This window comes from Seriola aureovittata, chromosome 10 (genome assembly GCF_021018895.1).
Source record: "Seriola aureovittata isolate HTS-2021-v1 ecotype China chromosome 10, ASM2101889v1, whole genome shotgun sequence".
Classification (NCBI taxonomy): Eukaryota; Metazoa; Chordata; class Actinopteri; order Carangiformes; family Carangidae; genus Seriola; species Seriola aureovittata.
Window position 1 is genome coordinate 7,196,608 of NC_079373.1, and position 15,730 is coordinate 7,212,337.

General features: G+C 42.4%; 1 long non-coding RNA gene across 2 annotated transcripts in view; it reads left to right on the top strand.

Moving 5' to 3' along the window:
- The first annotated feature begins 12,791 nt into the window (after positions 1-12,791).
- Positions 12,792-15,730, top strand: part of LOC130175866 (uncharacterized) — a 52,617-nt gene continuing 49,678 nt past the window's right edge. The window contains exons 1-2 of one of the 2 annotated variants that reach the window (XR_008828796.1): positions 12,792-13,644; positions 14,484-14,583. This is a non-coding gene — a long non-coding RNA (uncharacterized LOC130175866). Of the gene's footprint in view, positions 14,584-15,730 lie in introns of both variants that reach the window. The other variant, XR_008828794.1, reaches the window with a different exon arrangement.

Here is a 15,730-nt window from a genome sequence, read left to right on the forward strand (position 1 = left end):
AAAGCTGAGGCAGGGATGAGAGCATTTGGGTTAGCAAGGACATATCACTCTGAGTAAGTCATACGCCACATCACTGCCTGTGCTTTATGCTGCATTACAGGCCATTGTATTTGAAATATTTCCCTCTCCAGTCTCCTGAAAACCAGTTGCTGTCCTCCTTGCTCTGTACTTGCCCTCTTCTTAGTCTGCTCCATTACTTTAACAACTGTCAGCCAAACTTTTTCAAGATTGCACCATTGTGTATCTGTTCCTTTTCATCTGCATGCTCTATTCCCAAACTGTGGAGGGGAAAATGTTGGGAAGACAGGGGGAAAAAAAAAAAAGAAAGAAAAGAAGATGGGGATCATATTTTGGCTAGCACGGGATGATATGTCGCACTGTCTTTTTGAATATTATTAAGTACTCTTGACCGACAACTAAATAAGAAAACCCACCGGTTGCCCATGTGTTTGCATGGGAGCTGGTTCAGCTGGAAACAGTGAGAGGGCTGAAATGCAGAGCGTGCCAAACCATGGAGTGGCGTCTGGGGCTGGGTCCACCGCATCTACACTGGGCCCCAGGCAAGAGGGGGGAAACGGCTGTTATGGACTCACAAAGTCCCCCTCTCCATCCCCATCAGCCATCTCCTTCTAACTCTGCGTTTCTCTCTGATCTTAACACTTCCCTCAGATTGCGCTTGAGAACATGAAGCAGTCAAGGGAGCAGCCGCAGAGGAAGAGGATTCACTAAGCTCTGCTGAAAGAAAGTGACCTTTTGGACCTGGATGTCGGCTGTCTCCTCATACATCTAACTGGGAGGTCAAAGGTTAAACCATCCCTACCAATCCTCCTATCCTGGCCAATCGGTTTGACCTTTTCCTCTCTCCTGTTCGGTCACAGCTGTGGACAAGGAAACAGGGTGTGGTCTGATTAATTCCTCACCATGCTCTCTGATATATCAGCTCCTTAGTGCCTCATTTGTGTGCATGTGCATGTGCACACGCATGCAAACAGATCTTCCAGGCTGGGCCCGCGTGTATCCCAGCCTGCTTCTTACTGGCTGATTAGCCCGGGCTGAAATGCTGCGCCATGCCCTCTCGATGGAAAGCAGGTTTTCTGAGGGTTGGCCCCTCTTGCTAGTGTCCGATACCACTCTGGGAGCTTGTGTAAAGTTTGAACTGAAGCTCAAAGGGAGAGCAGTGTCTTTTCTCATGTTAAAACCTTCAAACACTAATTTGCAATGTTGCTATTTTAAATAGGGTTCACTTCTTAGCAAGGCCGCTAGCCAAACTGTCATGGGTGTTTTCCTGATCAGGCCAGGGCTCCGAGACAGAACAGGGAGGCAGGATCAGTTTACCCAAATCTGACAGTCTGGGACACCACGCCAAAGCTGTAGCCTCTGTTCAAGAGCACACTCAGTAAAATGAATGAAATGGCTTAAAGGAAAGGAAAGAGTCCAGTTTCAAGTTGGAGAGGCCTGAGAATGACTGAGATTAGGATTTGTTGCTACTGTGCCATGTGTCTAGACCTGGCTCGTGGGTATATGTGTGTGTGACTGTAGCTGGGTATGTATGTTTTCACAAAAGTAATATAATAAACACTTAATAATTACTCTATATGATAGTTCAGCAGGAATAAATTCTGCTAGAGCAGATCATAGTGCCACCTTCAGCATGATTTACCACAAGACAACATGTTGACAACTGACGGTTTGTTTTTCTGGTTTTATGTCGCCGCATCTGATTGACAGGCTAATATTCACTAATGAGTGGGACGTGCAATGAAATACAGTCTGAAAAATAAGTCTGTAAACTTCATACATGCCAGTTCACCAGCGATCTGTAATCAGTTGTTGAATATATGATTTCAAAAAGAGTTTCAACGAATCTCTTCAGCTTTTCCTTCCAAAATGTCAGAGACGATACATTGAAAAACCAGAGCAGGAAGTTGACGCTGTCTGTGGGGTTTTGAACAGAAGTTATATTATCTTCGAGATCACTATACCATCAATGGCTGTACCCACATCCAGACTATGATACTGTACATAGAACACATGCTAACGCACCATAATGTATACAGCCACACACTTCATGCTGCCATTTTATTCTCTAAAACTTGTATGCAGATGCTTGAATTGAAATCAGATGGACAAGAGGCCATTGTGACACATCAGTTTGAGGATGGTTCTGCAAGTTGGAATGAAAATGGGATATTCATGAAAGGGTGTATGTGTTTTATGGACATGGAGTAGATGGTGGAGTGCATTAAGGGCATGTTACTGCTGTTTTAAAATTCTTATGGACACAGTCCAGTTTAACTTAATAGAAGATGAGAAACATTAAGCTGATGACAGGGATGGCTAAATGCAGGAAAAGTGATTTTCATCACTGAAAAACAAAAAACAACAACAAAAAAAGACTGATGTTCCGAAAAAATAAAAAATACAAAAAAAATACAAAAACCACATTCAGTCTCCTTGGTCAGGGAATGAAACCCAAGCATTTACATTCACAATAAAATCTGACAGACATATGGCTTGTGTCTCTAGCGAAGGCCCCAGACCTTGTGTGCAGTGGAGCAAATACAAGCAATACTCTCTGTTGCCCTCTAATAAGCCTGAGGATATGAGAAAAGGTCTGAGAACAGACAGAATCCATGTCAATTTGGCACTTTGGACGGGGCTTCATCTGAAATATTAATATCATGATATGTTCCCCACGTCCAGAAGCAACAATTCAACTGTATAATTGCTGTTTTATTTTCAAGAAGGCAGCTCGAGTTCAAAAAACGGCATTAATAAAGCATAAATGACATAAAACAGTAAGTTTGAGGTTCACTTTAAGACATCTAAGGGTGTTCTTAGTATCTCCAACATGGCCGCTACTACTTGCATCTTGAACCTTTGATTCCAGCGCACATTTGGTCTCATTGGCTGGGAGCTATTAGTGAATATTGTGAGCAGGTTTTGCCTCAATAGGCAGGAATATGGATGAGATAACATTGCAAAACTGAATTAGGTATTAACTTTCCTCCCCTTTTGGGTAAACTTTGCAGATACATCAAATGCATGCTTTGGCGTTGGAGTTTACATACCTGTGAAAGCTAAACAGAGAGCATTGACTTAAGGTGTGGCCCCCATATTTGTATCTGACCGCAGATATCACGGGCACAAGTGCACGGGCACACGCGCACTCACCCACACATGCACGCACACACACACACACACACACACACATGCTAACCTCACTCTTGAACAGCTGGGAGTGTTTGCAGTGCGAGCGGGTCGTTCGTTCTCTGCTCTGCCTCACACAATGATCCGTGCACTGTCTGTGTTTGCACTGCACCCAGCTCAAACAGCCTGTATTTCCGTCCCCTTGCCACTCGAGCACACTCTGAGGCTCGCTTTTGTGAAGACGCACACAAACCGGGAAGGCTTGGCCTCAGGTCACACTCGGAAAACAAGGGCCAAGTTCATTGAGAAATCAAGTAGAATGTCAGAAATGCACCTGATACATTTTGCTCCGTGTTTTCTCCTCCAGCAATTGATAATGTTCTGGCATTCCAATCAGGGTCACCGAGATATTAGTCATGCACTATTTCATTTCCTTAACAATGGCAGTCACGAAGACAAACCTGCTGTCAGGAAGAAGCTGGTAGACCGAGTTCACAAAGCCAGAGGAAGCTTGTTGTCCTCGCTTTCACTTCTCTGCTCGGTTATAGAGAGGTTAATAAAAAAAAAAAAAAAGATAAGAAACTAACTCCAGGCCGTCTTTACAAAAGGCATTTTCAAAAGAGCAATCTCTTTTACAGTCTTAAATCACATCATACATTACATTTACAATGAAATTATATTGAAGTCCGATCAGCTTGCTCTTTAATTTTCTCTGAATTTCATTATTCTGCTGATGAACCCAACGTAAATCACTGCGAGTGAGTGAATCAGCTGAATGTTTGAAATGTTTTTTTTTGGTTTTTTTTTTAAAGTGTTTGGCCATTCTCAGTCCACTCCGTCTCTGCATATGCCATTCCCCTCAATCCATCCATGCTGTTTATCTTCAGCATTGCGTTTGGCAGATTGAGGTTTCTATACCAATGGCCTGATATGTCTGGATATAGGAATGCGGTTTTCCTGTTTTGGCACTGTCAGAGTGTCTTTTCATATACCATCCTGACATCAAACACTGGATATGTAATATGTAAAGGCCATCTGTGGCGTTCAACTCCTGCTCGCTGATGGCTTGGCAGCTGTATAGTGAGGCCTAATAATACTGGCCTGATAGACTGCGGTATGAAGAAATGGCACAAAAGTATTTCCTTGCAGTGCTGCCTTTTTCAGGAGGGCTGATGTGAAGTGATATTCAAGCTAGATTCGCTGTTGATATAAGGGAGCAATTAGCCCGACCAATCATCCTTCAAATCACATCGTGGCTTGTGCCAAGATTTGTGTTACGCAATGGTAATATTTCTCCTCCCCCGAGTTTAAAGCTCATTAAACAGCTGGTACATTTTGTTATTTTGTTGTAACGTTTACCTCTTTACATTTTATTTTATTAACATTTAATTAGACTGAATGAAAAATAATTAAATCAACAGCATTAAGAAGGCAGCAACAACAATGTTACTTCAATTAAAAGAGAATAATTAAGGGAACAAAACAGTGTGAGAAATTTGAAATGAAATGCAATTTATTGTGAACAGACTGCGGCACTTAGACCCAGGCAGGAAGTGGATCACCATGGGAACTGGTCCATAGGAGTAAGGTGCTTCCAATTAGAGGAAACTTCCCCTGGAGCGTAGACACTGGTGGTGGTGATGAGGGATGGGAACATCTTCATGAGAGGGAAACTTCTGATTGGATGGTTTGATGGGAGATGGTCAGGCATCCACAGCCGAGGTGGTGAAGGGGTGGAGCTTTGACAGCTGAATGACAGCAGAGAGAGGCAACACTTATGATATTTGACAGCTTGTAAGAGATTGGCTTAGGGCCGGCGTGTCAGGTTGTGAATGGATGAATACGAGAATGAGCTGGTGGAGCTTAGAGATAGCGGGAAACAGTGGTTGTGACTTACAGGGCATGCACAAGGAGATAGTCTTCATATAGCTAGTTAGTTGTTCTTCATTTCCACGTCAATCACATGGTTTTCATTCAATCACATGGTCAATCACAGTTTGCTCAGTTATCATCAAAGTACAGTAGCGTGGAACTCTGGTCACGTGGCAATGTGGTGGTGAAATCACACAACCACCTGTCCATCCACTGAGAAAGACCATGAGATGCAGTTGAAAGCTCTGTCATGGCTGTGGTGTGCACGGCGCTGTGCAACGGTCTGCTGTACACGGGTTTGTTGCATGTTGCAGTCAATAAAGTGAAAATAAATTGAGCCTTTGTCCGCTTGGTTATTAAATGTAACAGTAAGTGAACCTTGAGTAATCTTTCTACATTTCAGGTTACGTCTTATCTTCATGTGCAGAATTTAAAACGGCTGAGTAGCAAGAGAAAAAAAGAAAGAAAAGCCCAATTTCTATCATGATAAAAGCCTTTTCTCCTCATCTCTCAGGCCTCTGGATGATCGCCAACTCAGTCTGTGTTTAAAAAGTCTTCTGTTTTTATCTTCTCCCAGACTAACATATCCTTCAGTTCCAGCACTAAGTGGTAAAACACCAGATCTCAACAAGGCACATAAAGATTAGAGTTCTGTAGATAAAACCCCAAATTTATACAGCTTTGTTTTTGACTTCAGAAGTCCCATTAAAATCCCACTTATTTTATCTCTCTCAGCAAACACTACTTTTCTTATCTTTTCTTATTTCATATTATCGTTATTTGAGAATATCTCATCCAACACATACTTGTAAAACATACAGCCCGTTAATTTATTTATCCCAGCTGTAAATATCTGCACAGAGAAGGAGTTACAAGCTGAGAGCATCAAAGATAGGACACAAAATATGTCACAAGACCAGAATATGGAATTAAATGAAGCTTTAACATGTCAATACATTCTTGATTCTGTATGTGTGTGTGTGTGTGTGTGTGTGTGTGTGTGTGTGTGTGTGTGCATGTGTGTGTCTGCGTTGTCTCTTTGAGCTGGACTTCCTCCCTCAGGTGGGTTCATAGTGTCCCGGGCTTCTCTGGCAGCCTCGCACTGGGCCTGGCATCGGGCTGCTTGTCAAACACAGGTCCTCTTTGTTGTGTCAGCCACACACTGAACCTTGCAGGGGCCTCACATACACAAAGGAATGTTTGGATGGATCCATTACACAGCCACACACACTGCTTGTTTGCCTGTTTGACTCCACAACAGTAATCTGACATCTAAATTGGGTCAGGGAGGTTCTTGTAGTTCGTGTAGAGGCTGGACAGTGAGTAAGGACGCAGCCAGAAAAGAAGACGAAGAAGAAATGCTGGAGAGACAGTTAGATTATTCTGGGTCAGGAGGGTCACAGTGAGAATCGCTTAAACTGTCAGGAACAATAAACGTGTAAGACGTCGTCCTGGTGACATCGGTGACAGTTTACCGACTATCAGTTTGCATACCAACACATGTGTTACAAAGGGCGACCAGACCGCCCAGAGACTTGCATCAGCCTTTTTTCTTTTTTTTTCCAAAGTAGAAATGAATTCCGTATGAATACATTATCTGAGGCCATTTTTCTATTAGGACTGTTTACTTCAGCTTCATCTCTTTCCAGCTGTTCCAATGCATGAATACCACACAATTTGCAAGCACAGTCGACACACACTCCTATTTCAACTCTCATCCATCTCCTAGCCTCCGGTTAACCCCACACTTTTCTCCCTGTGTGTTTGTGTCTGTAAAAGGCCACTTTGTTGTGTCTGAGCAGTGAAGCATCCCAGTGAGCAACGACTTCCTGTGAGAAGTGACTGCTATTTCAACTCCAGAGCGCTGGGCTGCCTGCGGTTTGTCTGTCTGTCGGTCTGGGTGTCTGCCCTCAAGCAGGAAGAAGACATTTCCGCTGAGACAGAAGATTGACAAGCAGTGTTGCCAAAAACCCAGAGCTCCCTACCAGCAGACTCGACTCCACTGGAACTGCAAACAGAGGGCATTCTGGGTTGTTTGACAGCGAGGTCAAAGGGCACTTAAGGGTTCCATTGGACTTGGACTGTGGCCGCTCGGAGGGGGGGTTCCTCCTTTCTTCTTCTTCTTCCTCTTCCTGTGTCTTCTTCATGTCCTCCTCAGTTCCTCCTTCTGTCTGGTGTCAGGCTTTTGGGTGAAGATGACAACAGCGGCTGGTGGACACACAGAAGGGGAGCCATCCTCCACACTGAGCCATTACCTCAGCCGCCACCAGCAGGACAATGATATTTTCAGTCATAGCGTAAAAACCCGTTATAAACTAAAACTACAGAGACATGAAAGGCTTCCCATTTGGTTTTATTTTTGCTGCGGTGCCACACTTTTTTACTACATGCATTCCCTCAGAGATTTAAAAGAACGTCTCTTTTGTTTGGACAGTCTTATAACAATTAGGCCAAGTGCAAGAGTAAAAGTCATCATCGGCTTCTGATGAGAGGCCGCTGTAATTGTGGAATGTCAATGTAATGGTTGTATAAAAGGCATTTATGAGGACATGACTCCCAGAATTCCCAGATGATACAGTCATTTGTAATTAGTTAATGAACAAATGTAAACGCTTCAGTATCTTGGACGGTGCGCTGAGTTTTAGAGGCCCACATTTCCAGAGCAGCATTTTCTGGTCTTCGACTTCAGTTGTAACATAACCAAAAGTGACTGTAAGAAAACAGAGACCAAAATGTTCTTCCGTTCCCCACATGCTGGTCTTCAGAGTATTTATTTTATTCTTCATAGACATTATTTGTTTTTGGTCAAATCAGCCACCTCCATATCTCCTGGAGCCAATATTACACCCGGGAGTGGTTGGCCTATGAGTGGATTAGGACTTTTCCATTGACCAGCGGTTTGCAGAGGTTATAATCTTGCACCCCAAAGACAGATTTCCCGTTAAGCCCAGGAAAGCTGTCTGACACCACTTACTGGAATCTAGAGGAATTTGTAGCAAATGCTTGCTGGCAGAGGTGGAGACGCACAGAAAGTGCACAGAAAGTGGCAGATAGTAAAAGTGGACAATGCAATTCTACTTTTTTTGACCAAAGGTAAACAAGGGCAATAAATTTGTCTTTCCTTTATCTTTATTTAGCTTGAAGAGAATAATGGCTCCCAAACGTGCACAGTGCTGGCGCCGCTAGCTGTCGGACGGATAAATCATTCATAACCAAGCGATTAAATATATTGAGGGATATATTGGTGGTTAATGGGCGGTTGGATCCTGGCACTCCTGTATGAAATTCAGACTTGACCGCTGTCATCAGGAACCCATTCGAATGATGATGTCTTTGGGAATCACAGCCCATCTGTGTGTGGTACAATAAATTAGAGCAATATGTCAAACAATCAGGTCAGTACAGTGTAATCTCAATGTGAAATGTTTGAAATGTTCGGTTCGAAAACGTGTTCTTTGTGATGTGATCTGTGCAGGACTTCCTTCAGCAGAGTCCTGTACGGATTACTTTTCTGTTCTGACAAGTGCAATATTCCTGAATATTGCTAACATTATCAGAAAAACGGCGGTTGGACAGCTAGTGCCCCAAATTTGTGTTTTCTGGCGAATAAAAAGTATTTGTAAAACACCCACAGTTTGATACCTCTATGAACTTGAGCAGCTGATTGAAAGACACTGGAATAAACCTGGAAGTGACAGCTGAGTCCTCCCAGTAGATGGAGACAGAGTATGCAACACAATATTCATCATAATGAGCTTGTGTCACTTTGAAATCAGTCTGTATTCTCCCTTAGTTGACTATGAAATGAAAACATGCACAGGAAATGCATGAAGTTAGAATTTTTATTAAAAAGATTTTGAAGTGATTTTTTTTTTTTCCTTTTACGAGACTGAGACAAAAACTGAGAAAAGCCAGAAAAAGCATCCTAGAAAGAAGACAAGCTGATCATGGACATGCACACTCTCTTTTTGCATAAAACCTTTCAGCGATCTTGATCAAACTGAGCTGGTCTTTGACTCTGATCCATGTGGACACCCAGCAGAGGGAGTTGTTGGACAAGCATTGAGGCAGCAGCGGGAAGGAGGTCCTTCCTTCAGGCAGCCCCAGTAGTGGAGCCAATGGATCCGGCCTGCATGGAGCTGAGGTCTGACTGCCCCCCCACCCCAACCCCTCCCCACCCCACCCCCAGTCCCTCCGCCATCTTAATTGCTGTCATCTTTACAGAAGTGGCTTACGGCTCCGAACTAGCGCCGCGATAACGGACTGTCCCAACACTGTGGACATTAGTAGGAGATTTACCACTAATCTCTTAATCATATGCAGCAATTCCCTTATTGTCGAAGTGAGCGTTTTATTTCACTCTTTGCCTGCATCATCTGTATGTCTGCGGCGTGTCTCTGCTCATTTTTACTTGACAAAGCTCAGAGTAAAAAGTCTCTTTCTCTCTTTTCTTCTCCCCCACTTTATTAATCACCATGAACTGAAGTTGAGACAGATCTGGCTGAGGGAGGCCTGGTCCCTGCTTGCACGCCACTGCACACATGAATATCATTAATAACTTCATTAGCACTTCCTGACTATAGCCAACACTACAGTGGACTGTATGTATGTGTGTGTAAGAGAGTGTGTAAAGAGGGGGGGGATTCCTCTTGACTCTTGATTGCACACGGCTTTCTGGATTCGGAGGAACACATCTCCTCCAATTCCAGCTCGCCGTGTGATTGAAACAGTGTCTGGCCCGGACACCCCAGGCTCCCAGTCCCACAAGGCGTATCGCTGTACAGTAACAGTACCCCTATTAAGATTCAAAAAGAGTTTGATCAAAGATAGACGTGCTCACTTCTCTAAGTCAAAGTGCATTATAGCACGGGGCTCTTTTTTAGCATGTAGCACAAAGCACTTAAACATCAAACATATGTAAATACTCTGCTTAATAATACAATCTCTGGGCCGATCTCGACCGGAATGAATGGTCAGAGCTGTCTCCTCTCATAGCGCGAGGATTGACGTTAAAAATCTGGAATATATAGGTAGTGGTAAAAAAGCTGAATAATAATCACAAACGCACTCCGTGATCTGATTATTCCCTCGTGAGGAAGTGTCATTCATGTCCATGATTGCGTGGAGGAAACTTTTTAAACCTTGCAGAGCAGCATGGTTTTTGTCAGCACCCTGCATTAGTTTTTTATGGACCTGCCAGTACACCCACCCAGTACGACTGGTGGTCACCACACTCCTCCTTAGGAACATGAGCCTTTTGGACTTTACTCAAGAGCACCTCAACGTTAAGAGAAATCAAATTCTGACCATTGTTAATGGATAAGTCTGGTGATTTTATATTCATTTCTGTATTTTTCTTATGATCAACAATTGTAATGAAAAGCAACAATGAGCTGAATCCTACTACTGCTACCTTCTCTGTGCTACAGACCTCCACTGTTATCCAGAAACAATTAAAAACACATCATCGAGCCACAGTGAACAACATTGTGATAAACATGGGCACTGTAGTTTATTTTGAGTCTAACCCACATAAACCATTGTGCTGCTGTCAATGCTCTCTGGCATTTTGAATCCACAGATAAAAATAGTCCCCAATAAATACATTTTTTCCTACAGTTTGACTAACATCTGAAAAAACTACAGTGCCCAGAGTGTATATATTCATGACCCATTTTTTTATAGTTACATCCTCAGGAGGGACACACGAGCTTGTGGCTGAGTGCCACAGACAGGATAGGGAAGTCAGAAAGAATTGGAAGCTGGATTACTGTATTGTTGGTTTTGTTGACAGTTACAAACATATGGTGCATGTCCAGCTGCATCCTGCCCTTTAAAAGATTTTTTAAAAATAGATATCACGATTTGGACCTCATTTTTTGGCTTGTCCATCATTTCTGATAGAAAATTAGGACATACATAACATTGTTACCCAGTTTGCACAACAGTGTGATCTACCATAGAGCGCACAGTGAGGGATTACTACAGACATTACATCTGTGCTCAATTTCAGTTTTTACCTGCAAATAAAGCTTGTTTGCAACCCAACTGTTTCTTGCCCCATAGAACCTGATCGGAGTAATGCTGAACTTTTCCAGATCTCAGTGTGCGACAGTACTGGTAGAAACAATGGCCAAAAATACCACCCGAGTTGTGATAGACCGGAATCATCCTTTAATATGCTAGACAAGCTGGAATACAACTGCTTTCATTACGTTTTATTTAATACTCTCTTGTTTACTTAAGATTTCTCCGTCTGTTTTTTCTGCATGTGTCAGCAGGCATCCTGAAGTAAACGGCCAGAAAATATACTGCTGCTAATTAGATTATCTTTCCTCCAAATGCTTCAAAGATTTGGGGAGAGATAAAAATCAAGATCCGCTGACCCAGTAAATTATACTGACTGATTGTGCACCAAATTTCCTACAAGTACACAATCAGTCTTCGCTGGATCCAGACCAATTTGCACCTTTTAGCAGAGCAGACCCCAGAGCCAGAAACAGCTCGACTCTAATGCTCGCTGCACGACTAAACTCCTCTGCTCGAGCTCCCTTCTAATCACACGGGTCAAATGGAAGTTCACTGAGTAATATTCACATATGCGCCAATTTACACTGATCTCCTTCCTTTGCTTCATGTTTAATTATAACACAGAGTTAGAATCAACTCTTTGGCCGTGTATTTCATCAGGACAAATACTCTGTGGTCTTTTACACAGCAAAAAGTGAACACAGATGCCTTTTAAAAGTTAAAATGAGAGCGAGAGCCAAAACAACATTACAGAGAAGCTCCATGAGCTCCCTTTTTGATTTATTATGCCTGTTTCCCCTTAAATCTCAGTTGAGCAAAACTTTTTTTTTCTTTCTAGTAGTCGGTGAGTCTTTCTCTTGATCCATCTCGACTGTTTCAAATTCATTTCCCGCCCACCCCTCCCCTTCGAGCTCTGTCATTGGGGGAGACAGCTCTCTGTCTGTGATGCAAGCAAATTTGTGGTGATACCAACGCAAAGCGACACCCGGGGTGGGGACGCCCAGTGTGCTGATTCAGCCTGTGTGAAGAAGGAGGGGTGAAGGGAACGAAGGAGATTCGCAGAGAGGGACTCTGTGTAGCAGCCGAAATATCTTCAGCACAGCTCTGTGACAGAGGGACGGCTTTGTCTGAACAGGCTCACCAAACTTTAGACGCGAGAACAGATTAGAAATACACAAGTAGGAGGTTTGATTTCAACTGGAGATAAGTGGTTTACAGTAAAATACACTGCAAATGCTTCTATTAATAGCCTTCTTGTAAATGAGTCCTATTTTCCTTTCCCCATATATGTGCATTTTTTACAGTCCTCCAGTTCTTAAAGATCCTTGACCTCGCTTGACCTTTGAGCGTTCCACCACAAAGCAAGTGATTGTTCTGGCCATGGACATGGACAATGCATGTTTGTCATCTCCGGGAGCAGTGGTGGTGGTGGTGGTGGTGGGGGGGTAAGAGATATACAGTAATCGTATTGTGCATTGACCAACGTTTGATTGCTTCATGTTCTAAGTTCTTTGAGGTCACTTGTTATAAGGGAAAAGAGTATGTTGTTATGTGATAAATACACAAATCTGACCACTCTTTATACTCATGCCTTTCCTGTTGTGCGCTCAGCTTTTCTTTTTTCTTTTTTTCACAGCACTGGCATTCGACTGCGGATGATAATGGTGGTTTGAAGTGTGAGGCCAACATGATCGTTTCATAAACAGAAAAGCAGCATTTGTCATGGCTGCTTTTGACAGCTCATGACAACATGTGATGAATAACACATGCTGTGAGTAAGAGAACCGCAGCAGGGCTGTGGGGATGGCCCAACAGACAGTCTGAATCGGCAAAGATCTTCTGGGTCAGCCGGAGGGATAAAACCCATAAATGGAGACCATCCAACAGCACTGACAGGGATCAGATGCAGTAATGTCCCGACAAACAACAGGGCCGGGCCACATGAGGTAAACATTAGATGCCACATGCAAAAATCGCTTGTGCACTGACACATGCAATGCACACCGCACAGACAAATATATGCACATAATGAATGCAGAACACACGTGTACATGTGCTTGAGCCACAGTTTTATTCATGCTGCATGTGTTTCTATGAATGTAGCAACAAAACAAGATTCCTGCTATATTTTGATATTTGAATCTGCAGCCAACTGTTTTTCATTTGCACTGGCTGGGGTGAGCTAGTCCATGGAGTCCCATGACCGAAAATAGACAGTTCATCTGAGTGTGTTATCAAGGCCTGCCCCACATCTTGTTAAGGCACGTCTGCCAGCCTATCTAAGCCTATCACTGTGCTCCAAAGGAAAACAAACAAGACCCACATACACATCTACAAAAACACTTGGCTGCATGGGCGCCCATCCTGACAGACTTGTCCTTAAAAAGCAGGTCACAGGTAAATTGAGGGGAGTCCAAAGCCTTGTTTGTGTCCCAGCATTGCCGGCCTCGTGTCAGTGTCAGGCTGACTTTCTTGCAGAACAGAGCATATGGGCCAGCTTTTGTCAAAAATAATAGGATGAAGTGCCAGACCTGAAGTGCCAGGGGAGCCCACGTGATCAGTTTACCTGAGATGACCCTTCTCCACATGAATGTGAGTCACCCTATGGGTGTTGCTGCAGTTTTTACTCCTCCTATAATAATGTAACATGACCCGCTGTGCACCTTAGACTAAACCACCAGCTGAATGCTTTGCTCTGGATCTTTTAAACCTATTTTTGATGTAGTCATGACTAAATTTGACCTCTTGTATGGGATCTTTGCCTGAGATATTGGAGTGCCTTGTGGTTTTTCACATATCACAGTGATTTCCTTTTAATTTGGCATTTGGCTTTTCCTTATACATTTTTGAGATATTTTGCTTTTGCAAGTGAAGAGCATAAGATCCTAGAGGCTGAATCAGTACATAAGTACCCATATTTATTGTAATGATCACAAAGACGTGCTTAACCAAATTGCACCCTCATGATTAAAGACTAAATATATGAAACATTTTATGAAATCATGTATAATCAGCAGACATAAGGAGGGCATACTCTAAGCTCAGTGTATTTTAAACTGTTGACTATGAGGAACACTACTCCACAGCTTTTATGGTAATGTTATAGAAGTTTGGTGTTGATACTATAAACTATCTTTTGAGTACCACAGGTACCAATTCCTGTAATGACATTAAATTTATATGACATGGGCTTTTATTGCAGATGTATCTCTGATAATACTGTAGATGATTACCATATGAAAATATGATAGCCCGTGTGGGTTGTGTCAAGGCCATAAAGAAATCAATTTATCATCCAGTGACAAGAGAACTTGTTTTGTTAACCTCAAAAATAATTATTATTGATAATGATAATGATTGAGGAAAATAAGACCCACGGCCATCCTTCCACAGTTTGATGTGTTGACTGCTTTCTTCGCACATCGAACCAGGCCCTGAACTTGGACACATAAACTGCACTCTTAGACCTGCATGGGGTCTGACTGTTCATTGGGGCCGCTGGAGAACAGAAAATAGGCTGCTGCTGCTGCTGTGAGTACTTTTCTGGATCAATATTAAAATATGACTGAAATATTTATACATATGCAACCTGACGTCTAACAGGTAAAAATATGATGGGGTTATTTAATTTTGTTAGAAACTGAGTAATAATAAAGTCATCTTCTGGTGAGCTGATACATTTGGAAGAGTTGGACCCACTGGATCCATTAATGTCTTTAACTTATTGAGGTATCTGAGGGAAATTCTGGTAGACATTCTCCTGTGGCATTAGGTAGAGCTGTTAAATGCATTTGTTGCTAAATATTATTTCACAAATCCATGTCACTGTTAATATTTTAAAGAATAATATGAAGAATAATAAGTTATCTGAGCAGGACTTGGGATTTGTCTTCTCATTTATGAGGCATTTTCCAGGTTTCTCAGACATTTAGTTGATGTTTTCCCATGAAAAATAATCTGATTAACAAGAGAGATGGTGAAGTGCCTGAGGAGTTCATTTCACCATCGCCTTGTCCAACCTTTTTTTGCTGTCACTTGGCCGTTTGATGAATGGATCAAATAACCTTCGCGCTGACAAGATGGAGTTATAGACCCCTATCATATTATTTACCGAAAGGCCCTACATTTACAGTTGAACAGTCTCTTGGCATTAGACTATTATTAGTGACATATAGTATCTTAGCCAATACTTTCCAACATTAGCTCAAGCAATGTTAAAGCACTGGGAACTGGATCCACAAAATATTGTGTTCCTCTGCAAACACTGCTGTTCGTTTAATACAGACCCAGTTTCACTTTAACATGCAAGCCCCCAGAACTTGAGATGCCTGATGAAAGATAAATTATTAAAATGGTAATGTTTTAGGAGTTCTGGGTACTGCAGAATTATAAGAAAATACTCTCCTACAGAGTTTACAAGCCAGTGCCTCTAGAGTGTTAAGACATTATCAGATATCAGCTTGGGCTGATAGCATGCATGGATAATATTTTCAGTAGCTGATTTAGTGGGAAATTACATTATAATTTCATATTTGTAGCTCAAATATAATTAATAAGTTGCTACACATGAGCTGGATATGCATCCTAGTCTTATGCTCTTATATAAGAATGCATTAATTGTGGATTCAAACAACTAAATGTGCTGTACTTGAACTGTGAACTCATATTTCACCCAGTC